Source organism: Carettochelys insculpta, chromosome 5, assembly GCF_033958435.1.
Source record: "Carettochelys insculpta isolate YL-2023 chromosome 5, ASM3395843v1, whole genome shotgun sequence".
In the NCBI taxonomy this organism is placed as follows: domain Eukaryota; kingdom Metazoa; phylum Chordata; order Testudines; family Carettochelyidae; genus Carettochelys; species Carettochelys insculpta.
Genome location: NC_134141.1, coordinates 15,779,741 through 15,796,625, shown reverse-complemented (window position 1 = coordinate 15,796,625; position 16,885 = coordinate 15,779,741). Strand labels below are relative to the sequence as shown.

Here is a 16,885-nt window from a genome sequence, read left to right as displayed (position 1 = left end):
CTTTATTTTCATTTACCTAAAGGCAGTTCGAAGAGATGCTTGATGGGCTATTAAACAAAAAAAAAAGACTGACCAGCTTTCATTTGGAGGAATGATGCTAACAAGATTCGCAGAAGTCTAAATTACCTCTTTCATTTCAGTGATTTTTCTGTTCAAGAGTACAGTAGATATTTTATAGGTTCTGTGCTGTTCTAAGCCTTTTAAGAGGTGGCCTGACAATTTAAAATTCTCCATAGGAGGAAACGCCGTTCTTCATGCAGAGCTAGATTTAAAATCTTGCACTGTTTTAGTTTGATTTCAGCATCTCAAACCTCTGCTAGCCCATTTAACAAAAGACAATCACTGGCAGCAACTTTCTAGGGACATTTCAATTTGGCACATAAAAGGTGACTTTCATAGTTTGTGTTTCTGACCTGCCATCTTGTGGCTTCACCAGAGCCACATCCTTTCATTCTGGCTATAACTTCTGAAAGAAAATAGATCTTTCCCTTTGAGTTGTTTTGTTGGAGCACTTTAACAGTGACTGCTGCCAATAGCAATCCCTATCAATATCTAATCAGAAACTACAGTTTATGGTTAAGGAGAGGAAACATGCTGGTGGCTATTTTCAGGGACTTGGTGAGCAGAAAGCTAGACAGACTTTTAAAAATATATTAAATCAAGGGTTGGGCCTGTATCATAGCATAAAATAAAATAAATTACGAGACATTATTTTTAGAGATGCAGGGTTATGCCGAACCACAAATACAATAGCAAAATCAGTCATCCTAAATTTGCAATAAAAAGTAATTCTCAATTCAAGGCAATTTTCCCCCTTGGCAAGGTCAATACATGAATGTTTTTTTCCATGACTTGGTAAAATATTTTGTAAAGAAATGTGCCTTTCATTACTGTCATGGGGATGTTTTAAATTAGATGTGGTAGAAATGAGGATACGAAAAGCTGCCAATATTAATGAGCTTTGCTCTTTCTGCCTGTCAGTTAGCTTTCAAAGGCAAAATATAAATCCTATAAAAAGATTTTAAAAGGAAGTAATATAAATAATAAAATGAGCAATGGACAAATCTCTAAAGGATCAAGGATTCAGTATGGATGAGCAGCAAGATAAGCAACTTAGATAAGTACGGATAAGCAAGATAACAAGATAAGTATGGATAATCAACTTATTTTAAACTTGTCTACCCTAATACAAATTTGTTGGGTCTGACAATTTGGGAATGAAACTAATACTGCCTAGTTCCTATTAAGTCATCTATTTTGCAAGAATGACCTCTCTCATGATTGAACACATCAGCGTCCAGCGAGTGCCAGGAATTACAGAAGAGTGACAAGTGGATGTGGGTATGGGGAGAGGGAGGATAGGAGAGAGGGACATTATTATCCACATTGACACTCAGGGTTGGTCTGAGTGAAGGCAAATGTTGAGGTCAATCCCTATTTTATATAGGCAACTTAAGTAATTATATAAATCATGAGGACTATAGATTCAATTTTTATTTACATTTAGTTTCATGTGTTTCCTTTCTTCCATGTCTACACAATGGCCTAAATCCTCCAATCCTAACTTGACTTTGAAAGCTCACAGTGACCTGACCTTTGCCTACACATCAAGGAAGGAAGGACTTGAGGATTTGACTCATTAACAGAGCATAAAGAATGCAAAGGGCTGTGGACCAAGCTCAAGACTTCACACATACATGATAAGGAAATACGGAGTATCTTCTGTCTTGTATCAGCAACAAAAGTTAGAAAAAAAATTAAGTAAATGAAAGCAGAAACCACAAGCTTTTCACTGTGCCGTTTGTGTTATAATAATGGAACTAAATTGGACAATGGCAGATGGTAGCAGAATTATATTGTATCTGGCTTCTTGCTGGATCTTCCTGAAATGAGCTCTGATTGCTCTACTTTGATGTCAGCCTGATACCCAAGTCAGTGGAGTGAACTGAGCTCACCAGCATCCTTAAGAAGTCCTCATTGGACATAAGTTGAATTCAGAGCATATATCAATGCAATATAACAACATGTATGCCACTGACATGCCTGATGTCACACTGAAACACAATATGAACCCTTGAATGGCATTTTGTGTTCATCAAACAGGCCAGGCCACAGCTGAGACAGACCTCTGTTACTTGGTCAAGCACTGAATAAAGGTGGAACAGAGCCAGTACACATCAAAGATGAGGCTTGCTAGCAAAGATGGAGGACTCCAGAGATCTTCACTTATTCGAGGTTGCAAATCCCTTAATCGCAACAGGTAGGCAAGTAATCACAAGAGTACACATTGACTTCCAGAGGCTGACTCAATGAACAACTATGAGAGGTTTGCAAACAGACTGCTTGAAATCATCTCCTGGAAACATTTAAAAACAAATCATCTGGTCATTCTGCCCTCAGTTATTGCATTTTCACACCATCATAGTCCAGTAAGGGACACTAGATTTACACTGAGAGAAGAAATTGGCGCTAAGCATCTGTTTGTATGGATACAAGAGAGGATGGCCAAACAACAGTTTAGGAAAGAGAATAAACACTGCCATAATGTAAATCAAGTCTGGGAGATCAGCAAGTGAGTGTGGTATTGAGAAAGAGAACTCATCATGTCATTTTTCATTTATTGAAGTGAACATATGCACCTGTATGTGGTGCATGTAGATAACAGTGCAGCTTTAAAGTCATATTAAATTAGGATTGACAGACGGTGATAAATGCAAACATGATGATTATAGGATGGACAGTGAGCAGGATCCTAGGAAATTACAAAAGCATTTGTAGCATTTACTTAGACACTTAGTCAGGTATTTACTCACCTGCAACGTTTGTGAAGAGATATTGATCCTGCAATATGCTACTGGATTGTGTGAAAGCAAGGGAATCAATCCAAAGTCCACCAGCCTACTCTGAAAGGTCCTGAGTGACACTTCCCTTATGAATGCATCCAGGATATATGATCTCTTATGAGATTAGCTGGTTTGCTGTGGAATGTTTTGTGCAGGGATTCAGGACTGAACTTGCCAAAATTAAGTCCGATAAAGCAATAAATATCCATATCCAAACTGGATGACATGCCAGTGTGTGGTAATATTCTACTTTTAAGATACACTGTATGAACCAGATCCTTAACTCTCATAAATCTGCATGGATCCACAGATGGCAACACTCTATACCAGCTGTAGATCTAGCCCTCTGTATTCTTCTATTTAAGAGTAAAGTTAAGCCCTCAGTTATGTAGTCATATAAGGTTTATGTTCATCCAAGAAGATCTATGGTTAGGGTAGTGTGGCCCAATAACCAGAATCACTATCACCCTTGTGGTTGGAGTACAGTGGCCCAAAGTCCAGTGTCACCATAACTGGCAGGCTAGGTCACACCTTCAGGTGGGTGGTGGGAAGGGTAAGGGGACCCAGACACTCCCTCTCCACCGGATTCTGATCACAACATTCTGAGACCTTATCCAGTTGTAATACTGTTTTCTCACAAAGTTTCTGTGAGTCACTTTCTACCCAAGTTTCTGAAGTCTTCGGCTTCTGTAATCTGTCAATCTTTGCACCTGCTGTGATGTCCCTCATCTGCATCTCAGGATTGGGTCCCATTCAGCCAGTCTCCAAGCCTTGAATAGGGGCTCTGGAACAACTTGTGCAGTGGGGGTGCTGAGAACCACTGAATCAATTTGTAAACCCTGGATATAAAGGAAACCTCTCCAATTCAGGGAGTGCTGCTGTAAACCCATCACCCCTACTTCTAGCACCTTTTCCCTGGAATGCAATCAGTCCACTTTTTAGAGACAATAATGCAGCTCCAGATTGACATCCTCTCAGGCATTTGATACCATTGGAACACATCAAGGAAAACTGGTGTTTGTGTGTGGCCTCTTCTTCTGACAGAAGGTGTAATAGTGTGGTGCTGATACACCCCATTACATATAGGAAAATCTGGATCCTTGTACAAGGAAGAGGAAGAACCTGTTTAGCTATCACCTCAAGGATGCATAGGCAGTGAGGAACAGGACCCAAAGCCAGCAATAGCAGCAGCAGAGACCCCAGAGTAACTGGAGCTGTCGATTACCACCAGCAACTCTCTGAAACAAAGGATCAAGAGTTTTCAAATAAAACCAGAGTTTGCCAGTGCCAGTGCCACCACAAGGAAATGAACCAAAAGCCCTAAAAAATGGCTGGGAACCAACAAAAGGAGTAGAGCTCTAGGTGGAGCAGGAATCCTTGTGAAAGTAAGGGAGAAGGGAAGGATGGAGATAGACACCATGTGAAAACCAGCAGGGAGAAGGGAACTGAGATACTTTTGCAAGGGAGGGGAGGCAGAGATAAGCATGTGAAGGGAAGGAGAAAACACAACAAATGGAGTGGCAGATTAAATGAAGAGCAAAAAAGAAGATGATGGAATGATTCCTTTGCCCCACTCCCTAGTTGGGGTAAACCTTTAACTGCACGACAGCAATTAAAATGCATAAGTGCACCGCTAATATCTCTTTTTCACATACACAAATGTAATATTGACTAGTAGGATGTGAATGGGATCAGAAGTGCAAGGTCTGGAAGTGAGACATTCCAAAGGACAACCTCTCTAAGAAGCAGCACACGAGGAAAGGATGTGTCACTTTTCTTGGAGGATGGTGTAAAGCTATAATATGAACCAGTGTAATTACAGTCAGCAAGACGCAGCTAAAATAAAGGCATGGTTATGCTAAAACACAAGTCTGGGGTTCTTTAGAAACCACAATCATAGGAAATATACTAACCTGAAGCAAAGCCTCAACTCTTAAACATTCTCAGCATAGCACTAAAACAATTTAAGGTTATCAGTAAATCACTCTTGTTCTAAAAACTGCAATCAGCAAGCTAACACGTTATCCTGGGGGTTCACCGAGTCTGCTGGGAGCATTAATAATGTATAACTTTCTGGGACTATGTTCAAATAAGCAGCATGCCATTATGAAGAGCAAGTCTGCAAAATGAATGATCTTACCTTACCTTGCTTCTAGCACTTCAATAAAACAGAGCATCCTGACTACATATATTACTGGAAAGTGTGGGCATACAATCCCACTTTGGATAAAACCTGTCAATAAGCTTCTGAGATCATTTCTTCCTCCTTGATATTTTCTAATGGTACAGGCACCAAAAAAATATTGACTTTTACTGGCAATCTAACTCTGTGCCAGCTTAAACTTGCATCTCTAGATCAACTGATTTCTTAGCATGTCTGCACAGCAAAGCTATTTAGAAATAATACCAGTTATTTTGAAATAACTTTCCTAGTTTCTACACAATGCAACTTCTATTTCAAAATAGTGGTTGTCATTTTTACATTGATAAACCTCATTCTGCGAGGAATAGTGCCTATTTCAAAAAGCTACTTCAAAATAGGGGTTGTGTAGACAGGGAATAGAGGAAGTGGGTTTTACCCGTGAAAGCTTATGTGCTAATAAATCTGTTAATCTCTAAATTGCCACATGAAACCACCTTGTTTCTTCATTGATGGTGTAAATACAAAATTCCTGGAGATTCACCCTCTCCACCCTGTGGCATATCTCTGATACAGCAGTTACCTGACACCTAATATTATATGCTTCCACATGATGGAGATATACTTCTCATAGAACTGCAAGGAACCTTGACAGGTCATTGAGTCCAGTCCTCTGCACTTACAGCAGGATCTATCATCATCCCAGACAGATTTTTTTTTAAATCTAACCTGCCCCAGACCCTTGAAATGCCCCCTCCAAGGCTGAATTTACAACCCTGGGTTTAAAAGGCCAAAGCTCTAACTACTGAGCTTTCCCTCCCCGCACAAAGCCAACTGGCTCTCAGCTAAGTATCCATGTTGAGTAACTATCGTAATGTGGTGCATACAGAACTGATGTCTCATGGGGGAATTACATTCTCTGTTTTTATTAAACAATTTGTCTAAAATGGCAGAATTGTATAACATATGTAAAATGAAGAATGAATCATTTCAAGCAGTCAAGCTAGAGTAGGTATATTTACTACCTTCTTCTATGTTCTGCTGGAAAGTGCTTGTGCGAAAATAGCTTCATTGTGACAATAGGACTTCTAGGTTCACTTGCTAGATCAGCCACTGACTCGCTGGGTGACCCTCAGCAAATTATGCAACTTCTCTCAATGACTCAGCTCATTGATCTACAAAATAGGTGGAATATTACATATCTCATAGGTGTGCTACAACTTAATACTTCCAGTGAAATTTGGGAGACTTGAATGAAAAGCACAGTTCTATGGGAACTGTGTGCTAGTGTGGTATAACAGATTTTGCCAGGTAACATTTACACACATCAGCTCTAGGATTAAAAATAAAGCCCCGGATTAGGTGTAGGAGGTATTCTGAGAAATTCAGGCAATTTGCGTTGAGCAGACAGACAGAAGTGAGTATCAGAAGGGCCATGTCTCTAGCCTAAAGCAGGAAGGTGAGCATGGTAGATAACTTTGGCTATGTCTACACTAGAAGCATCTGTCTACAGAAGTTACTCTCGGAAGAGACATTCCAACAAAACTTCTGTTGACAGATCGCATCCAGACATAAAAGCAGATTAATCTTTTGATCCACTCTGTTGACAAAAGGGCTCCACAGAGTGCCTACTTGACTTTTTTGTTGACTGTTTCTGTCAACAAAACACATTTGCCGTGCAGCTGCTCTGCAAATTTTGTCAATAAACTTCCAGTTTTGTCTTCAGAACTCTCTAGTGTAGCCATAGCCACTGGGTTTATGGAAAATATAGGGAAGGTGACCAAGGTAGACTGATCTCTGGAGGATTGGACAACAGCACCAGTTTTCAATTACACTTGAAATCTCTTTACACCATTATAAAGATATAAAAGGGTGTGAAAGTGGGCATACTTGTAATATATGGCCACTCAGAGGCCTTCTTACACTCCAAGTGGTATAAGGTAAATAAGGATATGTTCTAAGTGCATTTTATTGAAGTAATATGCAAATAATAAACATTTCCACTATAAAATAGCATTACTTCAATGTTCAGTTTGCATAATTAAGCGCATGGAAGAAGAGCTGATCAGAGGACAGCAAGTCCATTTCGTGAAGTTCAACATTTTACTAAATTTGGAATTACCAGGAAAGCTCATTGTGAAGAAAAACAGTTAATAATGGGCTCTTCAATCTAGCAGAGAAAAGGGCAACATAATCTACTTGCTGTCTGGATAAAATAGATGAATTTGGACTGCATGCCAAAAGGCAAATATTTTAAACAGTGTGGCTAATGGAACAATTTACTAACAATCACTGTGGAGTCTCCACTACTGGCAATTTTAAAATCAATATTGGATATATTTTTCCAAAAGAAACATGCTCTAGGAATTATTTTGGTGAAGTTCTGTGGCCTGCGTTATGCAGGAGGTCAGACTAAATGAACATGATTGCTCTTGGCCTAGAATCTATTAAAATACATGTAAAGTCAATGCTTTGAAATATACTAACAAATAAATAATTGCTTATGCTTCAGTATTGACATTATCACAGAATCTCAAATCACTGAAAATATTAATGATTTAAATCGTCAAATGTAGATGAGAATCAGATAAAAATATCCTTATTTACAGATGTGGAAAAGCCACCACACAAAGGCTACGGACGATAAATAGTAGGCAGTCTGCTACTTCAATCCACATTTTTGCCCCAAATAAATAGTCTAATTGTCTGTGATGCTGAGTACCCCCAGTTCTTATTCACTTCAATGGGAACTACGAGCTCTTGGCATCTCTGAACTCAGTTCACTTATTTCACATGCCAGAATTTGTGCAATTCATGTGACTAAAGGTTGCTATCTCAGCCCCTTAATAAATCCAGAATTCCAATTCCTTTATAGCAGCTTTATCTTTCTATTAAAACTACTACATTTTTTAGCAGATCAAAGGTGTTTATTGTGGCTAATTTCATTGCAACATTTTTTGAACTCTTTGAAGGAATCTAATCAGGCTTTTTATATTTGTCACTTTGGAATTCAGTTTTTTGGTGAGCAGAATTTTTCATCTCTCACATGTTCATCTCTGTGAACAGTTAATTCTCATGGCTCTTCTGAACTTCTTTTTTTTTAAGAAGCTTCTTTTTCAATTTTTCTATTGTCCCCAAAGGGTCTTCAGTTCCCTAATGCCTCAGACTGTCAGTGGCTGATTATTATCAGAATTCCTACCACTGTTTGACATTTTTTTAAGACGTCTTCACTTGCTTGCACTGTTATTATCCAATTGAGATATTCCCCATAAAAATAAAGTTCCATCAAAGTCACCTTCACCCTAGACAGACATTTGCCTGTTGTTGAAAATGCATTTTTTGTCTAACAGAAAAAATGGTCACTTGACAGGCTCAATTACAGTGACCACAATGTCTTGCCTTCTTCCTCTGCACGTTTGAGACCTTTCAGTCTGGTATCAGCTCCCTCCACTCTACTATAATTGATATAATATTGGAGGACCTCTCCCTGGCCAAATCACAGGGACTCTATTCAATCCTTCCCTCAGCTATACAAAATGTATTCTTACCCACCCTCTAAACCCTTCTGCAACTGCGTTCAGACTAGTCACAGTCTATCCTTTAGCTGTGAGCAGATAACACAAGTTACTTTGCAGGTGCGCCTGCATGTGTACTCACACATTACTGTTACTGTTATGTGGTACTACTCACTGCCAAGGTACCTCCTGCTGGCTACTCAGGGAGTTAGTGCACTCATCAGCAGAGTGCTTCCTGGCTGGCATCTTGCCGGTTGTCACTCTGTGCTCTTTCTCCATCCTCTTATCTGGACCCACAGTGCTCCCAGGATCCTGGTGTCCTCTTCTGGACACTGCCCTCTGGTAGTGCCCACTACAGTTTTAGTCCCTTCAGCATTGCTCCCTATCAATAGTCTTGCCTCTGTACACCCAATACAGCGGCCAACTGCAGCCTAGTCTAGTCCCTCACCTCCAGGAGGACCCACAGACCATAACAGTCCCTCTTTCATGTGGCCATGTGTGGTGCAAGGGGGAAGAGAAGGGGCCCAGGCCCACCCACTACTCTGCATCCTATTCCAATGAACCTCTGGAAGCAGCTTTGTCCTGCCTTACTTCTCTCCTTCTCTACTGCCTCTTGCTCCCCTGCCGTCCCCACACCACTCTTGCTCCACTTCCCCTGTGAACTTTGCACCCTCTTGGCACTTCAGTCAAAACCAGCAGTCTAGCAGGTGACAAGCTGGAGCCTCTCCCTAGCTCCACTTAGCATGAGCCAGCACAGCTCTGTCCAAGGTGCTTCTTCTCACTGGGAGCTGGCTCTGCATCTTCCCTGGTTGTGTCCCAACTGACTGTGCTCTCCTGGAGTCCTACAACAAGATGTCGTCTGACCAGCTCCCCTAAGATCCCTTTCCTAATTGACTGGAGTGCTGCACAGGCTTCCTCCCTCCTCCATCCGCACTTTCCCTGCAGGAATGGGGTGGGTGCCCCACTACAGTTACTATGACAAAAAACAGCAACGAAGGGTCCTGTGGCACCTTATAGGCTAACAGAAAAGTTTTGCGTCTGTTAGTCTATAAGGTGCCACAGGACCCTTCGTTGCTGTTACAGATCCAGACTAACACGGCTACCCCTCCAATACTATGACAAAAAAGTTACTGTTAGTAATGGTTGGTTGTGAACTGGTAGAATCATAACTCAGGCAAAATTTTCCACTGTGATTGTCAAATCTTTTTTCAGATGTTCTAGAAACAGATATCTATTTTGTCCCCCACCCCCACCCTCCAATGTGTTTCAACAGCATTGCTCAGTTCAGTGACTCATGCCTTTAATATTTTTTTTCTTCCAGAGTCAGGCATTTTAAAGTCTCCTTAGTTCTGAAAACTAAGTTTCCTACCTAAAGCACTGCAGATGTTCTTGCATTCCAGCCACAGATGTACCAGCGTGAATGTCAAAGTTAAACATGTTAGTGATGTGGCAGTGTTAGCCTTAAGCATAAACAAGACAAGTGATAGCATGGGGACAAACCATAGAAAGCGAGATCCATCCTGCTAGCTATGGGACTGAAGTGGAGACTACTTGCAACTGTATCCTACCATATTCAGCAGTGGGACCAGGTCAGACAATTTAAAGAAAAAGCCAGAAAAGTGATTTTATGTCTATGCACTCACAACCATTCACTTCTTCAGTCCTGCAATTCAGGAGGTCCTGCCATGTGATAAAAATGTTACAAAAAAAAGTCTTCTTGTTAGAATGAATCATAATTCAACAATACAAGTAGGACACTGAAAATAATCCAAGGGATGATTTTAGAGATGTTATATTCCTGAAACTACCAAAAATCACTCTCAGAATATTTTTCATGTCTTCAAGTCACAGGTTTGATAATTTATTTACCAAGATTTTACCTCTGTGAAGCCTGATCCTACAAGTTTATGACTAACTTTACTTACTTGTACTGAAACCAACTAATGAATGACTCAACTGGTGAAGTTACTCCTCTGTGTAAGAGTGTACAAATAACCTCCTTTGTAAAGTGCTTTGAGACATACTGATGAAATTGCTATGTATGAGTATAACCAGGCTTGACTCACTACTGTTGGAGCCTCCAGCTGGATACTCTGGAACTAGCTTTTCAGCCTCTGGAGTGTCCTCTTCTGGTTAGCGTCTCACCCTCTGTTACACCCTTGTCTGTTTTCCACTCATTTATGTCAGCACCCATGTCTCTCCTGGACCACAGTGTCCTTCGCTCAGGTTACTGCCCTTACCTTAGGGGCAAACTACAGTCTGAAACAGTCACTCATCATTGTCAAGATGGGTTTGTGCACCTGCAGCTTTCTCCTACTCAGCCTGCCTCAGGCTGAAGATCAAGCAGCCAATTAGGATGTAGCTGGAGCTGTATAAATAGGGTCTCCAGGAGAAGTGGAAAAAAAAGACTCTTCCTTTAGCAGTAGGGTAGGAGGGGACCTAGCTGCCTGGGGCTTCCTAACACAGAGCAGGGCTGGGGGTAAGGTAGGCATAGCTGGGGGAGCCCTGGCCAGGCAAACTCCCTGGATGCAGGTCCTGAGACAAGGCCTGAAGTTAGTAGCGATGCAGTGAGGCAGGCTGAGTAGGCGAAAGCAGCAAGCGCACAAACCTGCGTTGACGATGATGAGTGGCCGCTTCCGGTTGCTGGGCAACCCTGTTTGCAGAGCTGCCATTCCGCTTCCTGTTACCAGAAAGCGGCACAGTCTGGTAATTCTCTGTTGACAGAGCAAGTTGTCTGTAGCAGTAACCTGTCGACAGAGGTTCTCTTGAGATTTCTCTGTCGACCATAACTTCTGTTGAGAGATGCTTCAGTGTAGACGTGGCCTCTGTGAAGGACAGACCACAGAATAATCTCAAATCTCCAAAATCCCCCTCCAATGCCTTACACACAAAGGCCGTGTCTACACTAGCCCCAAACTTCGAAATGGCCATGCAAATGGCCATTTCGAAGTTTACTAATGAAGCGCTGAAGTACATATTCAGCGCTTCATTAGCATGTGGGCGGCCATGGCACTTCAAAATTGATGTGCATCGCTGCCGCGTGGCTCGTCCCAACGGGGCTCCTTTTCGAAAGGACCCCACCTACTTCGAAGTCCCCTTAATCCTATGAGCAGATGGGAATAAGGGGACTTCGAAGTAGGCGGGGTCCTTTTGAAAAGGAGCCCCGTCAGGATGAGCCACACGGCGGCGATGTGCGTCAATTTCGAAGTGCCGCGGTCACCCACATGCTAATGAAGCGCTGAATATGTATTTCAGTGCTTCATTAGCAAACTTCAAAACGGCCATTTGCATGGCCATTTCAAAGTCTGGGGCTAGTGTAGACACGGCCAAAGTCATCCTCTCACACTACTTAAAAAGCTATCAATGTAAGCCAAATACAAGTTAGTGTTCTTACTACTGTATAATTTGCAGAACTTGCTGTTTTTATTGGAGTATGTTTGCAATTCAAAAGAAGTATCTGTAACTATAGGCTTTGAAACCTACATCACATCGGCTGTCTTTGATAAAATACTCCAGATTATTGATCAGAGTTCCTGTCTATGCACTCAGGGAACTTCTGATTACAGAGCTGTTTATAAAGGGACCACTCCCCTATGGAAGATGCAATTCTGATGCTGTATATTGTAACAATAATCTACTTTTCTCATTAAAAATGCTAATTACCATAGTATTTACTTGAACTATACTGAATGTGTTATGTACAAGAATGTACATGTTGGGCCAAATTTATTCCTGGAGTAAGTCCACTAAATCCAAACAATACATTGGAACTAAAAAGCATGAATTTGACTGATTACATTTTATATTCACTTACCACAGAACTGAATAATTAAATGCTTGTCTGTACCCTGTTTTTCTATTGATTTAGAAACAGATACAATTAACATTCATAACATGCCCTAGTGTGGACCCCGTTATATTGATATAAAGATGTTTATAAAGGTACAGCTTGCATCTTATTATTAGAGGGTAAGTTCTTTTGGCTGGGGTTGCCTTTTGGAATACACTTGTACAACATCTTACACAATGGGGCTCTGGCCCAATATAGATAGGTATCATGTCCTGGATACGTTGGAGATCATGTGAAAATATAAATAAAAAGAAAATGACTATGGTTAAAAACAAATTCCAAGTTGTATGGAGATTTTCATAAAGCTTTGGCAAATAGATAGAAACAGACTGAACTTCTGTTGTGTGCCCATTGCCTAGGGGCCATGCAGACTAAGTATTGTGGCATCCCATTTTGCAGCTGTGATAAATGAGCACAATTAAAGCTTTCACTTCCTTGTTCTTAGAGTGATCTAAAGACCCTAGAAGTTCCGATTCAGCACATCTACAATATGCAAGTCCCAAGCAAAAAGACAGGTTTAACCTGTAATTTACAGACAATTTAAACAGACACTGAGGGCTATCATTCTCTCAGTGTACTGCTGACGTAACATCCCTACTGTACAGAGAACATGCTGAGCACACAACTAATGTAGCCGCATCTTCAGCCAGCTAATTAGACTGTTCCCAGTTGTGCTGGTATTCTCAGTACATGTCTCATGCTGCACTAGCTTTGAATATGTGTTCTGGTTTCTGTGCATCCATATTCCCTACCCTTCCTCAACCTACATAGCAAAAACTGTAATCTCTCAGCAGCTCAGACATTGGTTTTTGGCAGAACCTTCTTGAACGATTAATTAGAATAGCAGAGACTGGTATTTCAGTGCTGGTGAAGTTGCTACAGCGTTACCTGTATCAATCACATTAATTTCAATAAATTTCTTTAGCAAAATAGTCGGAGTTGTGAGAAAGCAAACTTTACCTTACCAAATCGTCCCACATGCACATTGCATTTCTGCCCAATTGGGGGCCTTCTGTTGCTTTACAAGAGGATCAATATATGCCACATTATTGTGCATAGAGCCTACTCTTTTTTAACCTGAGTGTTGTGCATTTTTATTACGGAAAGTGGCATGTTATAGGTGCAATACTCTATGATTTCCCACATTTTATGCAGCAATAGCCTGATGTCCTTGTTGCATTTAAACATAACCTGTAGATGAATAATAGCTACGTATTCCAAAAGAAATGAATCGCTTAGAAACTACCTTGTCTTCAAAATCCTTGACAATGCAATACAAATATAATTTCAACCAAGGCCCAGGGCCTGAATGGGCTTGGAGAATGAACTCTCTCACACTCCTATACTTCATCTAGTCAGGCAGGGCTGATACACCACAGTGTGCAGGGGCAGTTTGGAATGGATGTGCGTATGTCAGCTCCCTTGGGGAAAGTGACATCAAGCAAAAGGAAAGACTCAGACTGAAGATTATACATGCATACGTGCCTCTGCCTGTCCCACTGCTGGAATTCCTGACCGCAAAGCATAGAATGTGAACAGAGGAGTTTGTATTCATGAATGAAATGCTCAGCAGCAATTAAATCGGTACAGCTTGAACTTTTTCTCGTCATTTATATTTCAACATATCTGCTTTGGCGCATCAACACACGTGCATGCACACATGTTGCACAAAGGTTTACAAAAAGCATTGAGGGGGCTATTAGAAAGTTATTGGTCAGACATACAGCCTTGGGAATGGCAAGGGTTTCACATTTAATGAAACAGTATAATTTGATACACTTTTTACTGCAGAGCATCATTAATAAAATTCCACTGCACTGGTTCTTCTGGGACTCCAAGGCTGACAGTGGCAGATAAAAATTGCCTTGGGGAGAAATAAAGACAACCTGGGAGAGGCTGAGTATCTTTCTTCCAATCAAACATGCTAGTCTGTAAACCTGCAGAGCTTCACAGAGCAAGGGCATTGTTTCCCTATTTTCTTCTGGCCACCTAAGGATTACCTCTTAGTAAACATACATGATAATATCTGTGTCATCTTTCTTATCTCTCTAAAGGCAAAGGAAACACAATTCACTGATAGAAATCACAGGTTTCTGAATCTTATCCTGATGAAGTCTGTTCTTATGTGTTTATGGACAGAGATGGATCAAAAAAGAGTAACACTTGGCGCATCAAATCTAGAAGGGAAAAAAAATCTTATTGTCCTGAAATAAATAACTAGAATAATGACAAAAGAAGAGCTACTTAAGGGGCAAACATAAAACAATGAATAGTTTTAAACTTGCCATAAGCACATTTCTTTATAGCATATTCTTCCATCTACAATGAGATTCATGGCACAGAAGAGGAAAAATCAGCACACAGGCTATCTAAAAATTAAAATTAATATAAATAGTGGACAATGTAATCGGCTTTTTGAACAAAGCAATTCTAGTTGGTCAGCACATTTCAACTATAAACCCTTATTTTCAGGAGCTCAGAGTCTAGAATTTGTTCATGGCTGACCCATTCTCTTGTATATTTATGCAGAGTACAGTTTGGGGGTTTGTTAAATTTTCACTTATTGGAAAAATTGAGTAAACTGCTCTGGTTTAAATAAACTGGGACAGAAGGTGCTGCTTCTGCTGACTTTTCTGTTCTTTTCTCACATACTGTTTTAAGTTCCCAACTGAGATATGACAATTCATTAATTCATTGAGTGGGGGTGTTGTCTCAGAGAATCCCAGATCATCTTTGGGAAAGTTTGGATCCAAATTAGAGCTACTCATTTGGAGCATGGCTCAATCTCTTCCCTACAACAGGCTGGAAGAGTGTGCTGATTATTCCTGAACTTGTGAAACCTGAAGCCACCTATAGAATCAGCTCACTTGGTGCTCTCTTATAAAGGGATTGACAGCTGCAGTGGTTGTGCTCCTGGCTAACACTTAACCATCACAAAAAGAGCTAGTAAGAGTGGGAAAATGGTCTTGCTGGACAAAACAGTAGAAACATAAGTGGAACGATTGGAGTCAGCCCTTAGGTACAATTGCATTTGCCCTGATCCTACTGACAGACTGAAAACTACAAGATCTTTACCAAGTATTCATAAACCTGAATTACCCACCAGGAGAAATAAACAAAAAAACAAAACAACAAATTGACAGGGACAGACGAATCGCCAGAGACCAGCTACTCCAAGAAAGGCCCAAAAAAGCCAAGAACAGAACACCACTGGTCATTACCTACAGCCCAACTCAAACCACTGCAATGCATTATTAAAGACCTACAACCTATCCTTAATCAGGATGCCACACTCCAGAAGGCCATAGGTGACAGGCCTGTTCCCTCCTATAGACAACCTCCCAACCTTATGAGGATTCTCACCAACAGCCACAGTCTATACTGCAGGAACACCAGTCCTGGGACTTTTCCTTGCAACAAAGCCCACTGCCAGCTTTGTGCACTTATCTATTCTGAAGATACCATCACCGGACCTACCCAGGTTAGTCACAGAATCACAGGCACATTCTCATGTTCCTTAGCTAACATCACATATGCCATCATGTGCTAACAATGCCCAGATGCTTTGTATATTGGACAGACTTCAAACTCTCTTAGACAAAGAGTTAATGGGATCAAAACAGACATAAAAACACTCCTGATCCACAAACCGGTCAGCCAACATTTCAATGGAGTGGGCCATTCTGTTAATGACGTAAAAGTCTGTGTTTTACTGAAGAGGAATTTTCACAACAGTCTTGAAAGAGAGGCTGCTGAACTCTCTTTTATATTCAAATTCGACACATTAACACGTGGTTTGATCCGGGATGCGATTTTTCTGGGTCATTATAGGGGCTCTTTTGCATACTTCGCTTAATCTAATTCTTGGACCCCGCCCCCCACTCTACTCTCTGATTTGCTCACCTTGATATTTTTTTTCCTGATTTGTCAATCTTCATTACTATTTTTGGTTCTCTGTGCCTTAGATATTGAGTCTGTTCTGGTCTGGCTATGGTCTGAAGAAGTGGGCATGTCCCACGAAAGCTCACCTAATAAATTATTTCGTTAGTCTTTAAAGTGCTACTTGACTACTTTTTTGTTTTGATCATTGGAATAGTTTAGCTTTGCACCATCTTAGAGGGAGACAGTGCCTGTTCCCTTATGGGGATGCAGAGTACAAATCTGAATCTAGTCCTAAAGCATTAGCTTTTATGGAGCAATTGGATTCTCATCAAGTGTTGTGGTCTCTCTTGCCTCAGAGAGAAAAAGGAAGATACATTCCTTTCTAAAGGAGCCATGATGAATGCACGGTGTTTCAGAGGTTTGTTGATGATCTTTACTACAGGTTGAACCCCTTTAGTCTTGTACTCTTTTGTCTGGCAACATCCATCATCTGGCATGACTTTAGTTAGCCAGATGGCCACTTATCATGGGTGTGGCCAAATCTCCTGTGGTCCCCAAAAGCTTTTTTCACAACCATCAGTTCTGGCTCTCAGTGTTCTGTGTTGTATTAGTTGTAATTTGCCCCTAAATGTCTTCTAAGAGCCCACAATAAACA

At 40.9% G+C, this 16,885-nt stretch overlaps 1 protein-coding gene across 7 annotated transcripts in view; it reads right to left on the bottom strand.

The window, feature by feature from the left end:
• The window catches only part of LINGO2 (leucine rich repeat and Ig domain containing 2), a 663,558-nt gene that overhangs the window by 235,054 nt on the left and 411,619 nt on the right, over positions 1-16,885 (bottom strand). The window contains exon 4 of one of the 7 annotated variants that reach the window (XM_074994697.1): positions 11,107-11,323. The exons of the other annotated variants lie outside the window; for them this stretch is intronic. The gene's annotated coding sequence lies outside the window, so the exon portion shown is untranslated. The remainder of the gene's footprint in view (positions 1-11,106; positions 11,324-16,885) is intronic. 7 annotated transcript variants of the gene reach the window in all.